Source organism: Pseudophryne corroboree, chromosome 8 (genome assembly GCF_028390025.1).
Source record: "Pseudophryne corroboree isolate aPseCor3 chromosome 8, aPseCor3.hap2, whole genome shotgun sequence".
Classification (NCBI taxonomy): Eukaryota; Metazoa; Chordata; class Amphibia; order Anura; family Myobatrachidae; genus Pseudophryne; species Pseudophryne corroboree.
In genome coordinates, this window is record NC_086451.1 from 78,159,671 (window position 1) to 78,182,640 (window position 22,970).

The following is a 22,970-nucleotide window of genomic DNA, read 5'->3' on the forward strand; positions in this document are numbered from 1 at the left end:
GTCCTCATCACATGGCCGGTGTCAGAGACAGATGTTGCTCTCTGGGACTATATCATCAGAAGCTGTCTGACAGGTCAACGGATGCCTAGACCTGCACTAAATTCTGTAAGGAAAGTCAGAAATCTGCCAACACCAAGCAGTGAAAGGGGATGGGGGGGAGGGAGGGGGGGGCTGGGGGATGCAGGATCTCCAACATGCATCTCTTTTACTGCCAGAGCTCTGCAAATTATTTTTTACATTTTCTTTTTGTCAACACACATGGCTTTCTTTGATATTATAGTCGACTAAGTATATTTTATTTTCTGGGAAGAGATTCAATTTTGTGATTCTTTCACCAAATAAATTCAACCCCAAAGTCTGGATTATTTTATTCCCTAATTTCTAATACTAACGGGGATCCCCCGGTGATACCAAAAAAGAACCTAGGTGGTGCTTATTACACACAGAATAAAAAGTGTATACAGTATATAAATAACGTCATTTATTGAAAGACACAAAATATAAGAATGTAACGGAAGTTTAATGTTTTAATAATTTACATTCCTCATATATTGCATGTACTTTTGATTCTGTGTACAATGAGCGCCACCTGGGTTCTGTTTTGGTATTGCTCTTTTTGTAAGAGGACTGGCATCCCTCTTCTAGGGGGAAGTGGTCAAGACTGCTTGCTAGAGCTCGCCCCGCTGCCGGCACACCGGTGGCCAGGATCCCACTGTCAGTATACCAACGGCTGGGATCCCACCCGCCGGTATTTCATACCGATCCCCTTCTAGGGGAGCGGTTGAGTTTACTCACAGGTTTGGAATAAGGAGATTTATGGTAGACTTACCATAGTTAAATCTCTTTCTGCGAGGTACACTGGGTTCCACAGGGAATACATCGGGGTGTAGAGTTGGATCTTGATCCGAGGCACCAACAGGCTAAAGCTTTGACAGTTCCCAGGATGCCTTGCACCGCCTCCTCTATAACCCCGCGTCCGGACACTGGAGCTCAGTTTCGTTAACCAGTCCAATGCAGTAGCAGGTAAAAGAGACGGCAGATGGTAAGGTGGTTACAAACTGGCCGATATATCGGCCGTGCTATTGAACTGCAGATATATATCGCGGGTCCGTCGGCCAGCGTGTACGGGCGACATGTCTGCGAACTCCGTCGTTCACAGACATATCGCGTCGGCACCGCAGCACAGCCGACGGCCAATATATCTACCGATATATTGGCGCATCGCTGTGTGTGTACGGGCGACCAGACGGCCGCCCGTACACATGCTGCGGTGGCCGGCGGTGATTGACAGTTGAACTGGGCGGGCGTGTATACACGCCCGTCCAGTCCATGACGTCAGTCCCCAACGGAACAGGCAGTGTGTATGCACAGTACACTGCCCGATCCATCCATAGATAGATATATCTGCAGATCAATTGATCTGCAAATATATCTATCAGTGTGTACCCACCTTTAGTCACATAGAACCACATTCTCACAACAGAGGGGACCAGCGGCTAATGCCATACAAACACAAAGAAGCGAAGTGCTTCAGGGTGGGAGCCCTGTGGAACCCAGTGTACCTCGCAGAGAGATTTAACAATGGTAAGTCTACCATAAATCTCCTTTTCTGCAGCGGGGTACACTGTGTTCCATAGGGAATACATCAGGGATGTCCTAAAGCAGTTCCTCATGGGAGGGGACGCACCGTAGCGGGTACAAGAACCGGGTGTCCAAAGGAAGCATCCTAGGAGGCGGAAGTATCAAAGGCATAAAGCCTAATGAACGTGTTCACTGAGGACCACATAGCCGCCTTGCACAATTGTTCAGTGGACACGCCTCGCTGGGCCGCCCAAGAAGGTCCAACAGACAGAGTAGAATGGGCTTTGATAGCAGCAGGAGCTGGAAGACCAGCCTGTGCATTAGCTTGTGCAATCACCATTCTAATCCATCTGGCCAAGGTTTGCTTATTCGCAGGCCAGCCACGTTTGTAAAAACCAAAAAGTACGAAAAAGGTATCGGACCTCCTGAGAGAGGCAGTCCTCTGCACGTAAATACGGAGAGCCCGTACCACATCCAAAGACCGCTTATTGGAGGACAAACCAGAAGAGATATAAGCCGGAACCACAATCTCTTGTTAAGATGGAAAGATGACGCCACCTTAGCTAAATAAAAAAAAATAAAAAAATTCTATATCTATATCTATCTATATATATATATATATCTATATATATCTATATATATCTATATCTATATATATCTATATATATATATATATATATATATATATATATATATACACATACACCCACACACACATGTAGAATGGTGCCCGCAATCTCTCCTCATACAAGTGACTGCCCGGGTGCCTCCAGACAGGTCTCACGACCGCATAGACAGATAGCGATAAAGGTGGCACTCAATTGAATGCCCAAGAGGCTGCTGTGTACAGTTCTTCCTGGTATAACGAAGTCCTGTTAGTGCCACTGTTAACATTATCTATCTATATACACATATACAAAACAATAGGAGAAAAACCGCACACACTTTACTTAAAACATAATCAGGTGCTCTAGTCCCATACGGACATTAATATACAATCTTTCTCCATTCCACGTATAGCAGGCAGAAAAAAGAAGAAAAAAAAACACCAGCATACCACCAGAAACTTTTTTTCAAATATTTCTTATGCAATCAAAAGTGTCCATAAAAGTTAAGAACAGCGTTGTAGCAAAAAATTCTGAAGTTCAATGGGAGACAAACAGGTTACTTATGTCCTCACGGGGACCTGGATTCAGGTTAGCCCTCAGCAGCCAGACAGCCGTTTCGGTGGTCACCCACCTTCCTCAAAAGCCTCTTTTTTCTGCCTGCTATACGTGGACTGGAGAAAGATTGAATGAATAATAAATATATATATATATATATATATTTATATATACACATATACATATATACACACACACACACACACACACTAGAGACAGATGCGCTATAACAATTCAACTGGTTGATAATTATCACTTCCAGATTCAAGGGAGGGACTTCTCTTGAGTTCTTTTCCCTTTAGGAAACGCCTGATTGGGGCCTAAAGAGAAACCATCTCACCAGAAAGAAATCACCCGACAAAAATTCACAATTTAGTAAATGAATACTTTATAAAAAATATATTTAATCCATAATCAAAAATTTGACATTATAAAACATCATAAAACAATGTTACAATTATTTAGTACGCACATCAAAAATGCTTAAGATGTTACAATGACGGTCCTCCTCACCTTAACGGTGTGAGCTCTTGGAGGAATAGTTACAGCAAAAGGGATAGTGTACAATAATTGATAAACCCTACGCGTTTCGTCCAGTCGGACTTCTTCAGGGGTAAAATTTGTCGAAAAATATAGTGTGTACGAATCCACTACAGACGTCTCTATTTGGAATATCATTATTTTGCAGTCACTTGTTTGGAATCCCTAATATCACAAATGGAGTTGAACCCAAACATTCGCCTTAAAGCGATATAGAGGTCGACATACTGGGAAAGTAATGGAAATCGTGAAGAATAATGAAAACTGTTTCTCACCGTTTATATAAATCTCTAATGATAGACGATGACCGGGATCAAGGGTTAAAAACCAAAAACTGAATAGAATCTCTTCCTGACATGAATTGGTAAACTGTTTGACATACAGGATCAATGATATATAACAATACAGTGCATACAGGACCAATAATGTGTGATAACAATCCAATGGTTAACACTTGAATGTAATCTTAATTTGCACGCCAGCTATGTGTGGATTTGCAGCATTCAGGAAGGAGGCACATATTTAATATATATATATATATATACAGATAGAGGGTCCGCACTCACGTTAGAGCAGTCATATGCTGGGGTGACATCCAATGAGGGAAAAGAATTCCAACTCCAATGTAATTCCAAATAAGGGGAGCACTCACCAGTCTTCAAGAAGGTATAAATTTTATTCAGGTCATCAATGACAAGCAGGTTAGATCTAACCTGCTTGTCATTGATGACCTGAATAAAATTTATACCTTCTTGAAGACTGGTGAGTGCTCCCCTTATTTGGAATTATATATATATACACACACACAATCCAATTGGCGGCACTCCCAAGGCTTAATGTTATGAAATAAACAGACGAACTGCGTCTCAGTGTCCAACGTTTCAGTCTGACGACTTTTATCAAGAACATGTGAGAAAGTGATAAAACATACCTTAAATAGTGTGCTCCATGCGGTACCCCCTCTAGCGCTTCCGGACGCGACCTGTCTCAACCGGATGACGTCACATGGCACGCTCCCATTCTCCGTCCTCGCGTCCCCGGACTCGCGATACTCGAATGACGAGAACACGTCACGTTACACGTCGGCGGGTGGAACGCAGCGCCTGTTCTGCTCTCCGGTCGTCAATGGCGCTCCGTGCGGTTGCTAAGGGGACCTGTCAATGGAGCAAAAAATGTACAGGCCAAGCAATGATAAAACGTGATATACAAAACAAAAACAGTGCACGTATCTTGTAATACAAATGTACATCCTAATCATAAACTGAGCTCATGATGATATATATTATTAAGACCACATAATGTGGATGAAAAAAACAGGAAAGTAATACTGATGAGGCAGAATGCCAGTGAGTAAATGTGTGTGACAAAATATGTATCAAAAGAGTATCATTAAAAAGGTAGTGCATGGCACTACCTGGGGCAGTGCAATTATGCTAACGTCAAATGGGATGAATAAAGAATAATACTGTGTAAATAACTGTAAATCTACTACAAAAAGCTGCTGCTTCTGCACGAAGCATCAGGAGCAGCATATCCACAAATGCATCATATATATTTTATATATTAGTAACAAATTAAGATATGTGCAGAAAGAAAACTGTTGGGTCCACTGCCTGATGTCCACTCATGTGAAACCTGATCTGTGACCCCTATTATATTATTACTCGGAGCATGAACCTATTTTCCTCTAAATATGAATCAAAATTATGAAAACATAATTAAACAACCAGATCACCGCAGGGATTCGAAAATTCCGCCAGAATGCGATGCTAAAAGCCTAAAGCGGCCACCACTTTACAAAAAACAAGAAAAGGACAAGTTCTCATTCAAACCAAAAGGAAAAACTGAGTTCATGCGATGGATCCACTGTGCTTCCAGCTGCAACAGCTTCTTGTCCCTGTCGCCTCCCCGAATGGACGGTGGTACATGATCTATAAGTTTGTACACAAGGGAGGATAAGGAATGTTTCTTCTCTTTGAAGTGCCGTGCAACCGGCTGATCAACCGGTTTGCCCTCCAGGGCCATCCGTATAGCTGACCTGTGTTGTGTCATCCTTTCTCGTAGTGTGCATGTCGTCTTGCCGATGTACACAAGACTGCAGGGACAGAGAATCAGGTACACTACATATCTCGTGGTGCACGTCAATACATGTTGAATGAGCATCTTCTTGCCCGAATATGGGTGTAACACATAATTCCCCGTCTCCAAGTATCTACATGTTGTGCACCCAATGCACCTGTAGCTGCCTGCCTTTTCTCTAACGTCCTAGTGGATGCTGGGGACTCCGTCAGGACCATGGGGGATAGCGGGCTCCGCAGGAGACAGGGCACATCTAAAAAGCTTTTTAGGTCACATGGTGTGTACTGGCTCCTCCCCCTATGACCCTCCTCCAAGCCCCAGTTAGGTTTTTGTGCCCGTCCGAGAAGGGTGCAAACTGGATGGCTCTCTTAAGGAGCTATTTAGTAGTTTTTTTTTAGGTTTCTAATCAGTGATTCCTGCTGGCGACAGGATCACTGCAACGAGGGACTTAGGGGAGAGACTGGCAACTCACCTGCGTGCAGGAGGATTGAAGTCTTAGGCTACTGGACACTGAGCTCCAGAGGGAGTCGGAACACAGGTCAGCCTGGGGTTCGTCCCGGAGCCGCGCCGCCGATCCCCCTTACAGACGCTGAAGAAAGACGGCGGAACGGAGGTCCGGAAACAGGCGGCAGAAGACTTCACAGTCTTCAGAGAGGTAGCGCACAGCACTGCAGCTGTGCGCCATTGTTGTCACACGGCTCACTGACACGGTCACGGAGGGTGCAGGGCGCTGCTGGGGGCGCCCTGGGCAGCAATATAAATACCTATTTGGCAAATAAATACATCACATATAGCCATTAAGGCTATATGTATGTATTTTAACCCAGGCCAGTTATTAAAAAACCGGGAGGAAAAGCCCGCCGAAAAGGGGGCGGAGCTTATTCTCCTCAGCACTCAGCGCCATTTTCCTGATCAGCTCCGCTGGTGAGGAAGGCTCCCACTCTCCCCTGCACTGCACTACAGAAACAGGGTTAAAAGAGAAGGGGGGCATAAATTGGCGATATAATGATATATTAAGAGCGCATATATAGAAACAACACCTTCTAGGGTTGTTATATACATTATAGCGCTTTTGGTGTGTGCTGGCAAACTCTCCCTCTGTCTCCCCAAAGGGCTAGTGGGTCCTGTCCTCTATCAGAGCATTCCCTGTGTGTGTGCTGTATGTCGGTACGTGTGTGTCGACATGTATGAGGAAAATGTTGGTGAGGAGGCGGAGCAAATTGCCTGTAATGTTGATGTCACTCTCTAGGGAGTCGACACCGGAATGGATGGTCTACTTATGGAATTACGTGATAATGTCAACACGCTGCAAGACGGTTGACGACATGAGATGGCCGGCGGACAAATTAGTACCGGTCCAGGCGTCTCAGACACCGTCAGGGGCTTGTAAAAACGCCCATTTACCTCAGTCGGTCGACAGACACAGACATGGACACGGACCCCAGTGTCGACGGTGAAGAAACATACGTAATTTTCCTTTAGGGCCACGAGTTACATGTTAAGGGCAATGAAGGAGCGGTTACATATTTCTGATACTACAAGTACCACAAATAAGGGTATTTTGTAGGGTGTGAATAAACTACTTGTAGTTTTGCCTGAATCAGATAAATTAAATGAAGTGTGTGATGATACGTGGGGTTCCTCCGATAGAAAGTTATGGGCGGTATACCCTTTCCCGCCAGAAGTAAGGGCGAGTTGGGAAACACACCTTAGGGTGGATAAGGCGCTCACACGCTTATAAAAACATGGCGTTACCGTCTCTAGATACGGCCGCCCTCAAGAAGCCAGCTGATAGGAAGCTGAAAAATATCATGACAGTATATACACACATACTGGTGTTATACTACGACCAGCAATCGCCTCAGCCTGGATGTGCAGCGCTGAGGGGGCTTGGTCGGATTTCCTGACTGAAAATTTTGATACCCTTGACAGGGACAAGATTTTATTGACTATAGAGCATTTTAAGGATGCATTTCTATATATGCGTGATGCGCAGAGGGATATTTGCATTCTGGCATCAAGAGTAAATGTGATTTACATATCTGCCAGACGAAGACACGACAGTGGTCAGGTGAGGCAGATTCCAGACGGCATGTGGAAGTATTGCCGTATAAAGGGGCGGTCCATCGGACCTGGTGGCCATGGCAACAGCTGAAAAATCCACTTTTTGTTACCCCGAATCACATATCGGCAAAAAAGGACACAGTCTTTTCAGTCTCAGTCCTTTCGTCCCCATAGGGGCAGGCGGGCAAAGGCCAGTCATATCTGCCCAGGGGTAGAGGAAAGGGAAGAAGACTGCAGCAAGCAGCCCATTCCCAGGAACAGAAGCCCCTCACAGCTTCTGCCAAGTCCGCAGCATAACGCTGGGGCCGTACAAGCGGACTCAGGTGCGGTAGGGGGTCATCTCAAGAGTTTCAGTACGCAGGGGGCTCACTCGCAAGGGAACTCCGGGATCCTACATGTAGTATCCCAGGTGTACATTGGAAATTCGAGACATCTCCCCCTCACACAATTCACAGGCTGTATTCCCAGCAGGTGATAATCAAAGTACCCCTCTTACAACATGGAAGGGGGTAGTATCCCACACTATATTGTGGTACTGAAGCCAACCGGCTCGGTGAGATCTGAAATATTTGAACACTTACATACAAGCGTTCAAATCAAGATGGAGTCACTCAGAGCAGTGATAGCGAACCAGGAAGAAGGGGACGATATGGTGTCACTGGATATCAGGGACGCTTACCTACAGGTCCAAATTTGCCCTTCTCACCAAGGGTACTTCAGGTTCCTGGTACAGAACTGTCACTATCAGTTCAGACGCTGCCGTTTGGGTTGTCCACGGCGCCCCGGGTCTTTACCAAGGTAATGGCCGGAATGATGATTTTTCTTAAAAGGAAACATGGACGCTTTCCTGATAAGGGCAAGGTCCAGAGAACAGTTGGAGGTCGGAGTAGCACTATCTTAAGTAGTTCTACGTCAGCACGAGTGGATTCTAAATATTCCAAAATCGCAGCTTTTTCCGATGACACGTCTACTGTTCATAGGGATGATTCTGGACACAGTCCAGAAAAACGTGTTTCTCCCAGTGGAGAAAGCCAGGGAGTTCTCCGAGCTAATCGGGATCCTCCTAAAACCAGGAAAAGTGTCAGTGCATCATTGCACAAGAGTCCTGGTAAAAATGGTGGCTTATTACGAAGCAATTCCATTCGGCAGATTTCCCGCAAGAACTCTTCGGTGGGATCTGCTGGACAAATGGTCCGGATCGCATCCTCAGATGCATCAGCGGATAACCCTATATCCAAGGACAAGGGTGTCTCTCCTGTGGTGATTACAGAGTGCTCATCTTCTAGAGGGCCGCAGATTTGGCATTCAGGATTGGATGCCGGTGACCACGGAGGCCAGCCTGAGAGGCTGGAGAACAGTCACACAGGGAAAAAAATTTCCAGGGAAGTGTGATTAAGTCTGGAGAATTCTCTCTGCATAAATAAGCTTAGAGCAAATTTATAAGGCTCTAAACTTAGCAAGACCTCTGCTTCAAGGTCAGCCGGTATTGATCCAGTGGGATAACATCACGGCAGTCGCCCACGTAAACAGAAAGGGCGGCACAAGAAGCAGGAGGGCAGTGACAAAACTGCAAGGATTTTTCGCTAGGCGGAAAATCATGTGATAGCACTGTCAGCAGTGTTCTTTCCGGGAGTGGACGACTGGGAAGCAGACTTCCTCAGCAGGCATGACCTCCACCCGGGAGAGTGGAAACTTCATAGGGAAGTTTTTCAGCATGATTGTGGACCGTTGGCAAAGACCAAAGGTGGACATGATAGCGTCCCGCCCGAAAAACGGGACAGGTATTCCGCCAGGTCATGAGACCTTCAGGCGATAGCTGTGGATGTTCTGGTAACACCGTGGGTGTACCAGTCAGTGTATGGGTTCCCTCCTCTGTTTCTCATAACCAAGGTATTGAGAATTATAAGACATAGAGGAGTATGAACTATACTAGTGGCTCCGGATGGGCCAAGAGGGACTTGGTACCCGGAGCTTCAAGAGATGCTCACAGAGGACTAAGGGCCTGGGGAGCTAAGAAGGGACTTGCTTCAGCAAGTACCATGTCTTTTCCAAGAATTACCGCGGCTGCGTTTGACGGCATGGCGGTTGAATACCGGATTCTGAAGGGAAAAAGGCATTCCATAAGAGGTCATACCTACCTTGGTCAAAGCCAGGAAGGAGGTGACCGCACAACGTCATCACCACATGTGGTGAAAATATGTTGCGTGGGTAAGGCCAGGAAGGCTCCACGAAGGAAATTCAACTAGGTCGATTCTGCACTTCCTGAAAACAGGAGTGTTTTGAGTCTCAAATTGGGGTTCATTAAGATTTAAATTTCGGCCCTGTAGATTTTCTTCCAGAAAAAATTGACTTCAGTTCCTGAAGTCCAGATTGTAAAGGGTGTATTCCATATACAGTTCATTTGTGCCTCTAGGGGCACCGTGAGATCTCAACATAGTGTTGGGATTCCTTAAAATCATATTGGTTTGAACCGCTCAAATCTGTGGATTTGAAATATCTCACATGGAAAGTGACCATGCTGTTGACCAATATCTCACATGGAAAGTGACCATGTTGTTAGTCCTGGCCTCGGCCAGGCGATTGTCAAAAAGAATGGGCGGTTTTGTTTTACAAAAGCCCATATTAGAATTTTCCATTTGAACAGGACAGAACTGGGACTCGTCTCCAGTTTCTTCCTAAAGGGGTGTCAGCGTTGTCACCTGAAACAACCTATTGTGGTGCCTGCGGCTACTGGGGACTTGGAGGACTCCAAGTTACTAGACGTTGTCAGGGCCCTAAAAATATATATATATATATATATATATATATATATATATATATATATATATATATATATATATAGTTAGGACGGCTGGAGTCAGAAAGTCTGACTTGCTGTTTATATTGTATGCACCCAACAAGCTGGGTGCTCCTGCTTCTAAGCAGTCTATTGCACGCTAGATTTGTAGTACAATTCAGCTTGCACATTCTGTGGCAGGCCTGCCACAGCCGAAATATGTAGATGCCCATTCCACAAGGAAGGTGGCCTCATCCTGGGCGGCTGCCCGAGGAGTCTCGGCATTATAACTTTGCCGAGCAGCTACGTGGTCAGGGGAGAACACGTTTGTAAAATTTTACAAATTTGATACTCTGGCTAAAGAGGACCTGGAGTTCTCTCATTCGGTGCTGCAGAGTCATCCGCACTCTCCCGCCCGTTTGGGAGCTTTGGTATAATCCCCATGGTCCTGACGGAGTCCCCAGCATCCACTAGGACGTTAGAGAAAATAAGAATTTACTTACCGATAATTCTATTTCTCGTAGTCCGTAGTGGATGCTGGGCGCCCATCCCAAGTGCGGATTGTCTGCAATGCTTGTACATAGTTATTGTTACAAAAATCGGGTTATTACTATTGTTGTGAGCCATTTTTTCAGAGGCTACTTCGTTTTGTTATCATACTGTTAACTGGGTTCAGATCACAAGTTGTACGGTGTGATTGGTGTGGCTGGTATGAGTCTTACCCGGGATTCAAGATCCTTCCTTATTGTGTACGCTCGTCCGGGCACAGTACCTAACTGAGGCTTGGAGGAGGGTCATAGGGGGAGGAGCCAGTACACACCATGTGACCTAAAAAGCTTTTTAGATGTGCCCTGTCTCCTGCGGAGCCCGCTATCCCCCATGGTCCTGACGGAGTCCCCAGCATCCACTACGGACTACGAGAAATAGAATTATCGGTAAGTAAATTCTTATTTTTAGTGAGAAAATGTCCTTTCCTGCTTTCATTTGGACTTTCAATATTGTTGTGAACTAGCCAGTCCTTCAAATTCTTGTTTCGTCTATACGCCATCATTAATCTTGACCCCTGCAAGGCCTTTAAGGAGGGGTCCGTATTAACAATCGGCCAATATCTCTTAGTGGTTGTATTTATGAACTTGGAAGCTGTGTTAAAGTTGTTGACAAAAATTGTCGTCCGTTCCTTCCCCTTAACTGGAGATGTCTTCAGTTGTTCTCTACTGAGCTGCATGACTTTGGTCTTAGCACAGTTCAGTTCTTTCTTGGTGTAACCCCTTGCCATATACTTGGAACTCATCCGCTCAATCTCTTCCAATGCCAAATTTTCATTGGTGGTGATTCTACGGATTCTCAAAAACTGAGAATACGGAAGGCCTTTCTTTAAAGGTATCGGATGGTGACTTTGAGCATGCAGTGCATTATTGACATCCGTGGGCTTGATGTAAATTGATGTGCTCAGTTCTAGTCCATCCCAGTGGATATTCACATCTAAAAAATGGATTTGCTGATGATGGCTTTCGTAGGTGAACTTAATGTAAGGGTGAGCACCATTAATATCTGACATCATGCTCTGTAAGCTGGTGGCCGATCCCGACACATCAATTTACATCAAGCCCACGGATGTCAATAATGCACTGCATGCTCAAAGTCACCATCCGATACCTTTAAAGAAAGGCCTTCCGTATTCTCAGTTTTTGAGAATCCGTAGAATCACCACCAATGAAAATTTGGCATTGGAAGAGATTGAGCGGATGAGTTCCAAGTATATGGCAAGGGGTTACACCAAGAAAGAACTGAACTGTGCTAAGACCAAAGTCATGCAGCTCAGTAGAGAACAACTGAAGACATCTCCAGTTAAGGGGAAGGAACGGACGACAATTTTTGTCAACAACTTTAACACAGCTTCCAAGTTCATAAATACAACCACTAAGAGATATTGGCCGATTGTTAATACGGACCCCTCCTTAAAGGCCTTGCAGGGGTCAAGATTAATGATGGCGTATAGACGAAACAAGAATTTGAAGGACTGGCTAGTTCACAACAATATTGAAAGTCCAAATGAAAGCAGGAAAGGACATTTTCTCACTAAAAAGGCAGGCAGCTACAGGTGCATTGGGTGCACAACATGTAGATACTTGGAGACGGGGAATTATGTGTTACACCCATATTCGGGCAAGAAGATGCTCATTCAACATGTATTGACGTGCACCACGAGATATGTAGTGTACCTGATTCGCTGTCCCTGCAGTCTTGTGTACATCGGCAAGACGACATGCACACTACGAGAAAGGATGACACAACACAGGTCAGCTATACGGATGGCCCTGGAGGGCAAACCGGTTGATCAGCCGGTTGCACGGCACTTCAAAGAGAAGAAACATTCCTTATCCTCCCTTGTGTACAAACTTATAGATCATGTACCACCGTCCATTCGGGGAGGCGACAGGGACAAGAAGCTGTTGCAGCTGGAAGCACAGTGGATCCATCGCATGAACTCAGTTTTTCCTTTTGGTTTGAATGAGAACTTGTCCTTTTCTTGTTTTTTGTAAAGTGGTGGCCGCTTTAGGCTTTTAGCATCGCATTCTGGCGGAATTTTCGAATCCCTGCGGTGATCTGGTTGTTTAATTATGTTTTCATAATTTTGATTCATATTTAGAGGAAAATAGGTTCATGCTCCGAGTAATAATATAATAGGGGTCACAGATCAGGTTTCACATGAGTGGACATCAGGCAGTGGACCCAACAGTTTTCTTTCTGCACATATCTTAATTTGTTACTAATATATAAAATATATATGATGCATTTGTGGATATGCTGCTCCTGATGCTTCGTGCAGAAGCAGCAGCTTTTTGTAGTAGATTTACAGTTATTTACACAGTATTATTCTTTATTCATCCCATTTGACGTTAGCATAATTGCACTGCCCCAGGTAGTGCCATGCACTACCTTTTTAATGATACTCTTTTGATACATATTTTGTCACACACATTTACTCACTGGCATTCTGCCTCATCAGTATTACTTTCCTGTTTTTTTCATCCACATTATGTGGTCTTAATAATATATATCATCATGAGCTCAGTTTATGATTAGGATGTACATTTGTATTACAAGATACGTGCACTGTTTTTGTTTTGTATATCACGTTTTATCATTGCTTGGCCTGTACATTTTTTGCTCCATTGACAGGTCCCCTTAGCAACCGCACGGAGCGCCATTGACGACCGGAGAGCAGAACAGGCGCTGCGTTCCACCCGCCGACGTGTAACGTGACGTGTTCTCGTCATTCGAGTATCGCGAGTCCGGGGACGCGAGGACGGAGAATGGGAGCGTGCCATGTGACGTCATCCGGTTGAGACAGGTCGCGTCCGGAAGCGCTAGAGGGGGTACCGCATGGAGCACACTATTTAAGGTATGTTTTATCACTTTCTCACATGTTCTTGATAAAAGTCGTCAGACTGAAACGTTGGACACTGAGACGCAGTTCGTCTGTTTATTTCATAACATTAAGCCTTGGGAGTGCCGCCAATTGGATTGTGTATTATTTGAGTCAATTTGGTCTCATGGATGGCACCTGAGCAGTACGTGTTCCTGGACAGTAAGTGAGTGCCGGTACAATTGTCTTTATATATATATATATATATATATATATATATATATATATATATACACACACACACATATACACTAGGTGCTTCATCGCGCCCTACGGGCGCTCTTCACACCGTCGCAAGGGGCTACGCCACCTTAACCCTTGCATGCCTATCTGGGGTTCAATATTTGTATTATATAGAGTATCACCTGCATTCCTTTGTTAGTGGTTAAATATTGCACAATGAAAGGACGTGCGATGGTGAAGGAGGCGCAGCCCATTGTGACGGCGTGAACAGCACCTGCAGGGCACGATGTACAGAATGTAGCGGGTGCGGGGGGGTCTGCGGATGGGGGAGGGTGTCTGTAGTAGATGCTGTGGGTGGAGGGGGGGCGGATGCAAGGGGGGCCCGGATGGGGAAGGGTCGGGAGGTGCTGCGGGTGGGGAAGGGGCAGAGGAGTGGGGGCTGCAGATGGGGGAGGGGTCCGGAGGCACTGCAGGTGGGGAAGGGGCAGGGGTGCCATGGGTGGGGGAGGGGCAAGTGCGGGGATGTTGCGGATGGGTGAAGGGTTCCAGAGGTGCTGTGGGATGGGAAGGGGCGGGGGTGCCGGGGGTGGAGCAGGGAGTCTGGAAGGCGCCGTGGGTGGGGGAGGGGCAGGTGCGGGTGGTGCGGCAGATGGGGAAGGGGGTCCGGAGGCGCTGCAGGTGGTGGAGGGGCAGGTGCGGGGGTGCCATGGGTGGGAGAGGGGTGGGTGAGGGAGGGGACCGGGGATGGAGGAGGGTGTCTGCAGATGCTGCGGGTGGAGGGGGGCAGGTGTGTGGGGGGGGGGAAGACATATATGGGGGGGGAGACAGGGGGTCTGGAGGTGCTGTGGGTGGTGGAGGGGCGGGGGAGTGGGAGCCGCGGGTGGTGTAGGGGGTCTGGAGGCACAGCGTGTGGGGGAGGGGTGGAGTGCCGCATGTGGTGGAGGGGAAGGTGCAGAGGTGTGGTGCATTGGGGAGGGGTCTGGAGGCGCTGCGGGTACTGTACCTGCCAAAAAGGTAGTTGGAGGGTATGCAGTAACAGGGCCAGGACAGGCGTGACAGGGTCAGAACAGGGGTGACGGGGCCAGGACAGGGGTGACATGGTCAGAACAGGGGTGATGGGACAAGGACAGGAGTGACGGGGCAAGGACAGGGGCAACAGGGACAGGATAGGGGTGACAGGGCCAGGGTAGGGGCAGCAGGACCAGGACAGGGGTGACAGGGCCAGGATAGGGTTGACAGGGCAAGCACAGGGGTGACAGGGCCAGGATAAGGGTGACAGGGCCAGGCCAGGGGTGACAGGACCAGGCCAGGGGTGACAGGGCCAGGCCAGGGGTGACAGGGCAAGGCCAGGGGTGACAGGGCAAGGCCAGGGGTGACAGGGCAAGGCCAGGGGTGACAGGGCAAGGCCAGGGGTGACAGGGCAAGGCCAGGGGTGACAGGGCAAGGCCAGGGGTGACAGGGCAAGGCCAGGGGTGACAGGGACATGACAGAACACAGGGAACGGGAGAGATTGGTATTAGGGTACAAAACAGTGGTGACAGACAGATGTGTCTTACCGGAGTCACAGCTGCTGCTGTTCCACTCCAACCTGTTGGGATCTGCGGCTGACTCTCTCAGGCTGGAGTCCTGCTTCCTCTGCCCCTCCGCATTCCTCCCCCCCCCCCACTCCTCAGTCACACACCGCGGACCTCGCGCAGCTGCCGGGCACTGTGGTAAGGGGAGACTGGGAGTGACTGGTTAGCCCCCAGGAGACGCTGCGGCTGGAGGGAGTCGGAGCCTGCAAGCAGCGCGGACTTCTGCAGCGCTGCCCGCCGGCTAAAGTGTGTGAAGGAGCTGGGCGCACCTCACTGCGGGCAGCAGCGCTGCAGCTAGCGGTGGGGTTGCCGGGGCTGGAGATAACAGAGGCAGTACGGAAGCTCCACAGCGACAGGTGCCACACAAAACTGCAGCTAAGAAGCGTGGAGTGTGCCAGAAAGTGACGCTCCTCTGTGCCAGAGAGACCCTGCTGAGTTTGCTGATGTGGGGGGTCAAGCACACAGTGAGCCGGTGCCCGTCTGTTGGTACGGCATACCCCCTCACACAACCCCATACCTCCCAACTGTCCTGATTTTCGCGGGACAGTCCCATTTTTTTTGGTCTGTTCCGTTGTCCCACCCGCGGGCCACAGTGTCCCGCGGTGGGGGAAGGGGGGGGGGGGCAGTTGGGAAGCTCCAGCGGTGAATAGATGCTGCGCGCATGCGCACAGCGTCTATTTTGTGGAGACAGAGGGAGAGGGGGCATCAGGGGGTACGGATTAAGGGGGGGTCCAGCAGCAGAGCGGATTAAGGGGGGGCCCAGGGGGTACGTACCGCGGGCCCCACAGTTTTAGGGCCCCCCTGGCTGGAGTAGCTCTGTCCCAGCTCTGAAGCTCCCCCGTCCTGCCAGCAACAGCAGCAGCATTGTGCTACAGTCAGCACACGCTGCTACGTGTAGGCAGGTCTGTGGTGTTGCAGGGAGGCAGAAGCCTCCCTGCTTTCTTCTGCCTGTGCGGGTGTGTAGGGGGGAGCGACCACCCCCTCTGGATTTACCCCTAGTTGAGGGGCCAAAATCCCATTTAAAAAAACAAAACAATTCCTCGAATTTGCATAAAGGGGCGTGGCCACATGGGCACAGTTAGGCCACGCCTCCAAACCCACAACAGGCACAGCAATGAGATAGGACCCCCCTGTCTCAAGTGCCCTGGGCCCCCCAGACTCATAATCCGCCCCTGGGGGCATGCCAGCAGCTCACAGAGCGCTGGGCATGCCCCCTCACTGATGAAAACTGGGCGTTGCTCGCGATCGCGGGTCCTCCGTGAAGCCACGCCCCCTTTTGTTGACCACGCCCCCTTTTGTCGCGCATGTGTCCCTCCTTCTGCCTGAAGAAAGCTGGGAGGTATGCACCCCTGTCTGCCTGAAGAAAGCTGGGAGGTATACACCCCTCCCTGTGCCATGCCCATACCATCTGCTTCTGCTCCTAGATTTGCCCAGATTTGTGACTCATTTGACTAACTCCGCCCAGTGTTGTGACTCCGCCCAGAGTTAGCAAATGAGGCACAAAGTCACAGATCTGGGCTATTATATAGGAGATATATATATATATACACACACACACACACACACACACATACATACACATATACATACATACACACACACGAGAGAGAGAGAGAGCACCATCAAAGCCACACTGAAAATCAGCACATTACCCCAATCAATAGCCGCACCACCGAAACCAGCACTGAGCCCCAACCAACAGCCGCTCCACTGAAACCAGCACTGCACTCCACCATGAGCTGCCTCTCTGAAGACCAAACCCATACTCCCCCAAGTGCTGCCCCACTGACTATGACTGTACCCACCTCAACCATTATCATATCAAACCCAAACCGCCGCCGAAGCTGGCATTGTGCTCCTTCTCAAAAGCTGCCCCACTGAAACTAGCATTGTGCCCATCCAACCATGAGCTGCACCACTGAAACCAGCACTATCCGCCAAGGCTTGTACCACTGAAACAGCACTGTGCCCACCCTTGAGTCTTGCATGATCACCCCTGTTTATCTGTAAGGTGCCACTAAAGTCCACAGCACCAGTTATAAGTGAGGATGCTGCCTGGCCCACCAAAGGCTCTCAACTGCACAGTTCATCCAGGTAGAATACAAAGCCAGGTTGCATATGAAGTAATGTGAAGGCGTTCTGTGAAGTATATACAATTCTAAAGACATATAAAACTTACATTTCAATAACATATTCAACTTTCAAACTATGGTGATCATTCCGAGTTGATCGCTAGCTGCATTAGTTCGCTGTGCAGCGATGAGGCAAAAGATATACGTTATGGTAAGAACTTACCGTTGATAACGTGATTTCTCTTATGTCCACAGGTATCCACAGGATAACATTGGGATATTGTCGAGCGACAGCGAAAAATGGCACCAACACGGTCACGAGCTTTCTGGCCTCCCAGGATGCATTGCGGCCTTCACCATATAGTCCCGCCCACTGACTCAGTGAAATCAGTTCTTTCCACAACGATTTTAGGCAGGAACATCAGGCAGAGACCTGTTTAGGCTATAAGAACACACATGCACACCCTTCCATACAAGAAGGAAGAGGTTTTGGTGATTGTCTAGATCCTCAAATCAGATGCGTCAGGGTGGGATCCCTGTGGATACCTGTGGACATAAGAGAAATCACGTGATCAACGGTAAGTTCTTACCATAACGTATATTTCTATGGCTGGGTCCACAGGATTATCCACAGGATAACATTGGGATTCCCAAAGCCATTTTAGTGGTGGGGACGCTCCTGAATGCACAGGAGGATCTTTCGCCCAAAGTCTGCGTCATGAGAGGCAAAAGTATCCAAGGCATAATGTCTAATAAATGTGTTTATTGAAGACCATGTGGCTGCCCTACATATCTGTTCTGCTGAAGTACCCTGTTGTGCTGCTAAAAGAAGGACCTACCTTATGTGTAGAGTGTGCAGAGACATTAACCGGAATAGGGAGATCTGCATGAGAATAAGCTTCTGATATTACCATTCAAAGCCATCTCGCCAGCGTCTGTTTACTAGCAGGCCAGCCTCTTCTTTGAAATCCGTAGAGGATGAAGAGAGAATCTGTTTTCCTGATGGCACTAGTACGATCTATGTAGATTCTTAAAGCCCAGACCACGTCCAGCGACGCTTCTCCCGCAGAAAGTCCCGATACCTGAAAAGCTGGGACTACAATCTCTTCATTCAGGTGAAACTTTGATACCACCTTTGGAAGATAACTAGATCTCGTTCTGAGAACTGCTCTGTCTGGAAAAGAAACTTAGGAAAGGAGACTTACATGATAATGCAACTCTTCTGGCTGACGCCATTGCCAGTAAAAAAAGAACTTTAACCGTTAACCACTTAAGATCTGCTCTCTCAAGTGGTTCAAACAGAGGACCCTGGAGAAAGTTAAGAACTAAATTCAAATCCCAGAGAGCTGCAGGAGGAACAAATGGAGGTTGAATATGTACTACTCCTTGAAAAAACGTACGTACATCCTGTAAATCAGCAATCTTTTGCTGAAACCATATAGTTAACACTGATACTTGAACCCTCAAGGAAGCAACATTCAACCCTTTATCCAAACCTGCCTGAAGGAAATCCAAAATCCTGGACACTTTAAAGGATCTCGGATTGAAATTTTTTCCAGTACACCAATGAATATAAGCTTGACATATTCTATGATACACACGGGCCGAAGAAGGCTTTCTTGCTCTAAGCATAGTTTGGATTACTTGTTTTGAAAATCCTTTAGCCTCTAAGATAGAGGTTTCAACAGCCACGCCGTCAAAGACAGGCGATCCAGATGACTGTGGCAACAAGGACCCTGCATTAGCAGATCTGGACGTTGAGGGAGCAGTATCGGCGCTTCCATGGACATTCTCAACAGATCTGTGTACCAATGCCTTCTTGGCCAAGCTGGAGCTATTAGAATCATTGCTCCTTTTGTTTGCTTTATCTTTCTCACTACTCTGGGTAACAGAGATATTGGAGGGAACAGATACGCCAGCTGAAACCTCCATTCTACTGACAGGGCGTCTACAAGGACCGCTCCTGGGTCCCTTGTTCTTGATCCGTACCTTGGAACTTTGTTGTTTAGACGAGACGCCATAAGGTCTATCTCTGGTAGACCCATCTGTTCACCAGTGTCTGAAACACTTCTGGGTGTAGTGCCCATTCGGTTTCCTGAATGGTGTCGACTGAGAAAATCCGCTCCCCAGTTTAGTACACCCGGGACAAATACTGCTGACAATGCTGGGAGATGGAGTTCTGCCCATCTTAGAATGGGAGTTACCTCCTCCATCAGTCTCCTGCTGTGAGTACCTCCTTGATGATTGAGGTATGCTACTGCCGTCGCATTGTCTGAGCGAATCTGGACTGGTCTTCCCTGCAGACTGTCCTTTGCCTGAACTAGAGCCAAGTAAACGGCCCTTATTTCGAACAGATTTATTGGCAGGCGACTTTCCCTTGCGGTCCATTTTCCCTGGAACCATAGGCTTCCGAGTACCGCCCCCCAGCCCTGCAGGCTGGCATCTGTTGTCAGGACTTGCCACTCTTTTATCCAAAAGGGTCTCCACTTGTCTAAATGGTCTGTCTGTAGCCACCACGCTAGAGACCTTTTTACACTTACTGGAAACTTTATCATCTGCTTTTTTATTGTCTGATGATTTCCGTTCCATTTGGTCAGAATAAGGTGCTGCAACGGTCTGGAATGGAATTGCGCATATTCCGCCATATCGAAGGTTGATACCATCAGACCCAACAGTCGCATTGCTGCATGGACTGACATTGTCTGGGCGTGCAACGCTTCCTGAGCCATGACCTGCACCTTGACTATCTTTTTCACTGGTAGGAGAACTTTCTGTAGGTCTGAATCCAATACGGCCCCCAAATGAACCATCCGCTGTGACGGATTCAGGGACAACTTTTCCCAATTTATGAGCCACCCGTGTCTCTGTAAACAAACTATCGTCTGTTGAAGATGGCTCAACAGTAAATCTTGCGACTGTGCTAAGATTAACAGGTCGTCTAGGTATGGGAATATTCTTATCCCGTTTGCGCAGACAAGCTGCCATAACCACCATGATCTTGGTCAACACCCTGCGTGCTGTAGCTAGCCCGAAAGGCAGAGCTTGGAACTGAAAATGTTGCTGGAGGATAGCAAACCTGAGGTAACACTGATGCGACAGTGCTATAGGCACATGTAGGTAAGCATCCCGTACATCCAGAGATACCATGTAATCTCCCGGTTCCATAGCCAACATTATGGAGCGTAACGTCTCCATGTGGAACTTCGGGATCCATATATATTTGTTCAACATTTTCAGATTGAGAATTGGTCGATATGACCCATTTGGTTTCTGGATTAGAAATAGATTGGAGTAAAACCCCTGTCCCCTTTGTGATGGAGGTACTGGGACAATCACACCTGACTGCAGTAATTTTTGGACTGCTTCTTGCAGGGCATTGGCCTTCGACTCTATACGAGACGGGCTGGTGCAAAAAAAATCTTTGAGGAGGCTGCCTCTTGAATGGAAATCCATACCCCTGAGATACTACCTTCTGCAAGCATCTGCTGTTGACTGTTGCCATATGTGTGCAAAACGAAGGAGGAGTCGGCCCCCAACCCTGGAATCCTCCAGGCGGAGGCCCGTCTCTTCAGGCTGACGGTTTCTGTTCAGGCTTGGAAGCTGGCTTTTTGCTAGCCCACTGCTTCCTACCCCTGGATTTAAACTGGGGTTGCTTAGGCTCCTCTTTAGCTTTCGCTTTACTTTGCCAACTAAATGAGCGAAATTTTAAACCCTTGGATTTAGGATTATAAGCAGCCGGAAATCTGACCTTTTTCGATTCAGCCTCTGATTCTAGGATATCCGATAAAGGTTTTCCAAATAATATATTACCGACAAAAGGCAATGCTTCCAATTCTTTCTTGGACTCCGCGTCTGCCTTCCAGGTCCGTAGCCAAACTGCTCTGCGAGCGACTACTGTCAAGGCTGAAGCTTTAGAAGCAACTGTACCTACATCAATTGCTGCTTCTTCCAAATACTGGGCAGATTGTCTTAAACGGCAAAAACGATCCTCTTGCTCCCTAGTAGCAGAAGGGATGTCATTCTCTAGTTCCTCTATCCATTCGCCCATTGCCTTTGCTACCCAGGCCGAAGCCATAACAGGTCTTACCACTGCTCCTACTAGAGAAAATATATTTTTCAAAAGGCTCTCTACCCTTCTGTCTGTGACATCATTTAGTGAGGTAGATGACAGTGGTAAAGCAGATTTATGCACGAGTCGCAGAACATGTGCATCTACTTTTGGAGGAACTTCTCTTTTCAAACAATCCACAGCTGGAAATGGATAATAAGAATCCCATCTTTTAGGAATCTTATACTTTTTACTGAGCGCTGCCCAAGACTCATCCATCATTTCCGTCAGCTCATCTGACGCTAGGAATTCAGCTTTCACTGATTTTGATAGTTTAAATACAGGTGCTTTAGCTTTTAACACTGTCTTGGCTGGCTCTTCCAACGAGAGAACAGCCTTCACAGCATTAATAAGTTCAGCTACATCTTCTGAACTAAAGCTCTGTGACTGATCATCATACAGAGTATTTGAATCTATTGTATCATCATCCGATGTATCATCTTGTGTAGTCTGCCACACAGACGTATCTGCTTTAGTCTTACCTGTCCCTTGGTTGCTTGTAGAGGCTACTGGAACCAAACCATAGGAAGGGAGCTGCATGTATGGGTTCATAGTGTAACCTAACCCTTGAGGTGGTGCTACCGGAGTTAACCTGTCCGCTATTGAAGATAGAGTCTTTGCGAACATATTCCATGGTGGCTCTGTTGGTGGCTGAACCAACTCCTGTTTTTTACTTCGCTGAAAAGCGAAACAATTTGCACACAAACCCTCATAAGTGACCAATTGATTCATATCAATTGCCCCTGACTTACAAGATAAGCATGTTAGGGTTGTAGGAGTGCTTGATAAATTCTCCTCATCACTTTTGCCGCTCACAGACATGGTATTAATCTGTTATTGACTACACAATTTGTGACTGAAAATCACCCTATATGTCAGTATATAGAGGTGAGATCAATCTGACCACAGTGCACCCGATTTGAGGGTCAGAACAGGACTGACATTACACAGAAAAGTCAGCACACATACTAGCAGTCAGTCACATGTTAAAGCATTAGACATTGCCATATGAGAATACAACCTCCATAACAACTTATACCTAAGTAGGAAAATTGTACTTCTGTTTTTTAACTGGTTCTTTTTTTCAACATAACATGCAAAAAACACAATAATATACAGGTCTCATATGCAATAGGTACTAAAAATTAACAATACATACTTAGAAGTAGAGAGAATTTTTAGTACTGTATACCCTGCCTCCGGAGAGCGGGATACAGGGAGACTCACCACACTTCCATATCCAAGCAAATACGCTCGTAAGACGCTGAGTGAATTCAGACGCTACTGATATACACTACCGCACTTGATAATTGATAACGGACACAATCGCTCACTGGCGGACACGGACGCTGAGCATCTTCCAAGTGTATGCAGACGCTAAAGCCTGCGACTCGGTCTGG

The 22,970-nt window shown here is 47.3% G+C and overlaps 1 protein-coding gene across 1 annotated transcript in view; it reads right to left on the minus strand.

Annotated features, from left to right (window-relative positions):
• EXOSC2 (exosome component 2) overlaps positions 1–22,970 on the minus strand; it is an 80,007-nt gene that overhangs the window by 13,920 nt on the left and 43,117 nt on the right. The gene's annotated exons all lie outside the window — the stretch shown is intronic.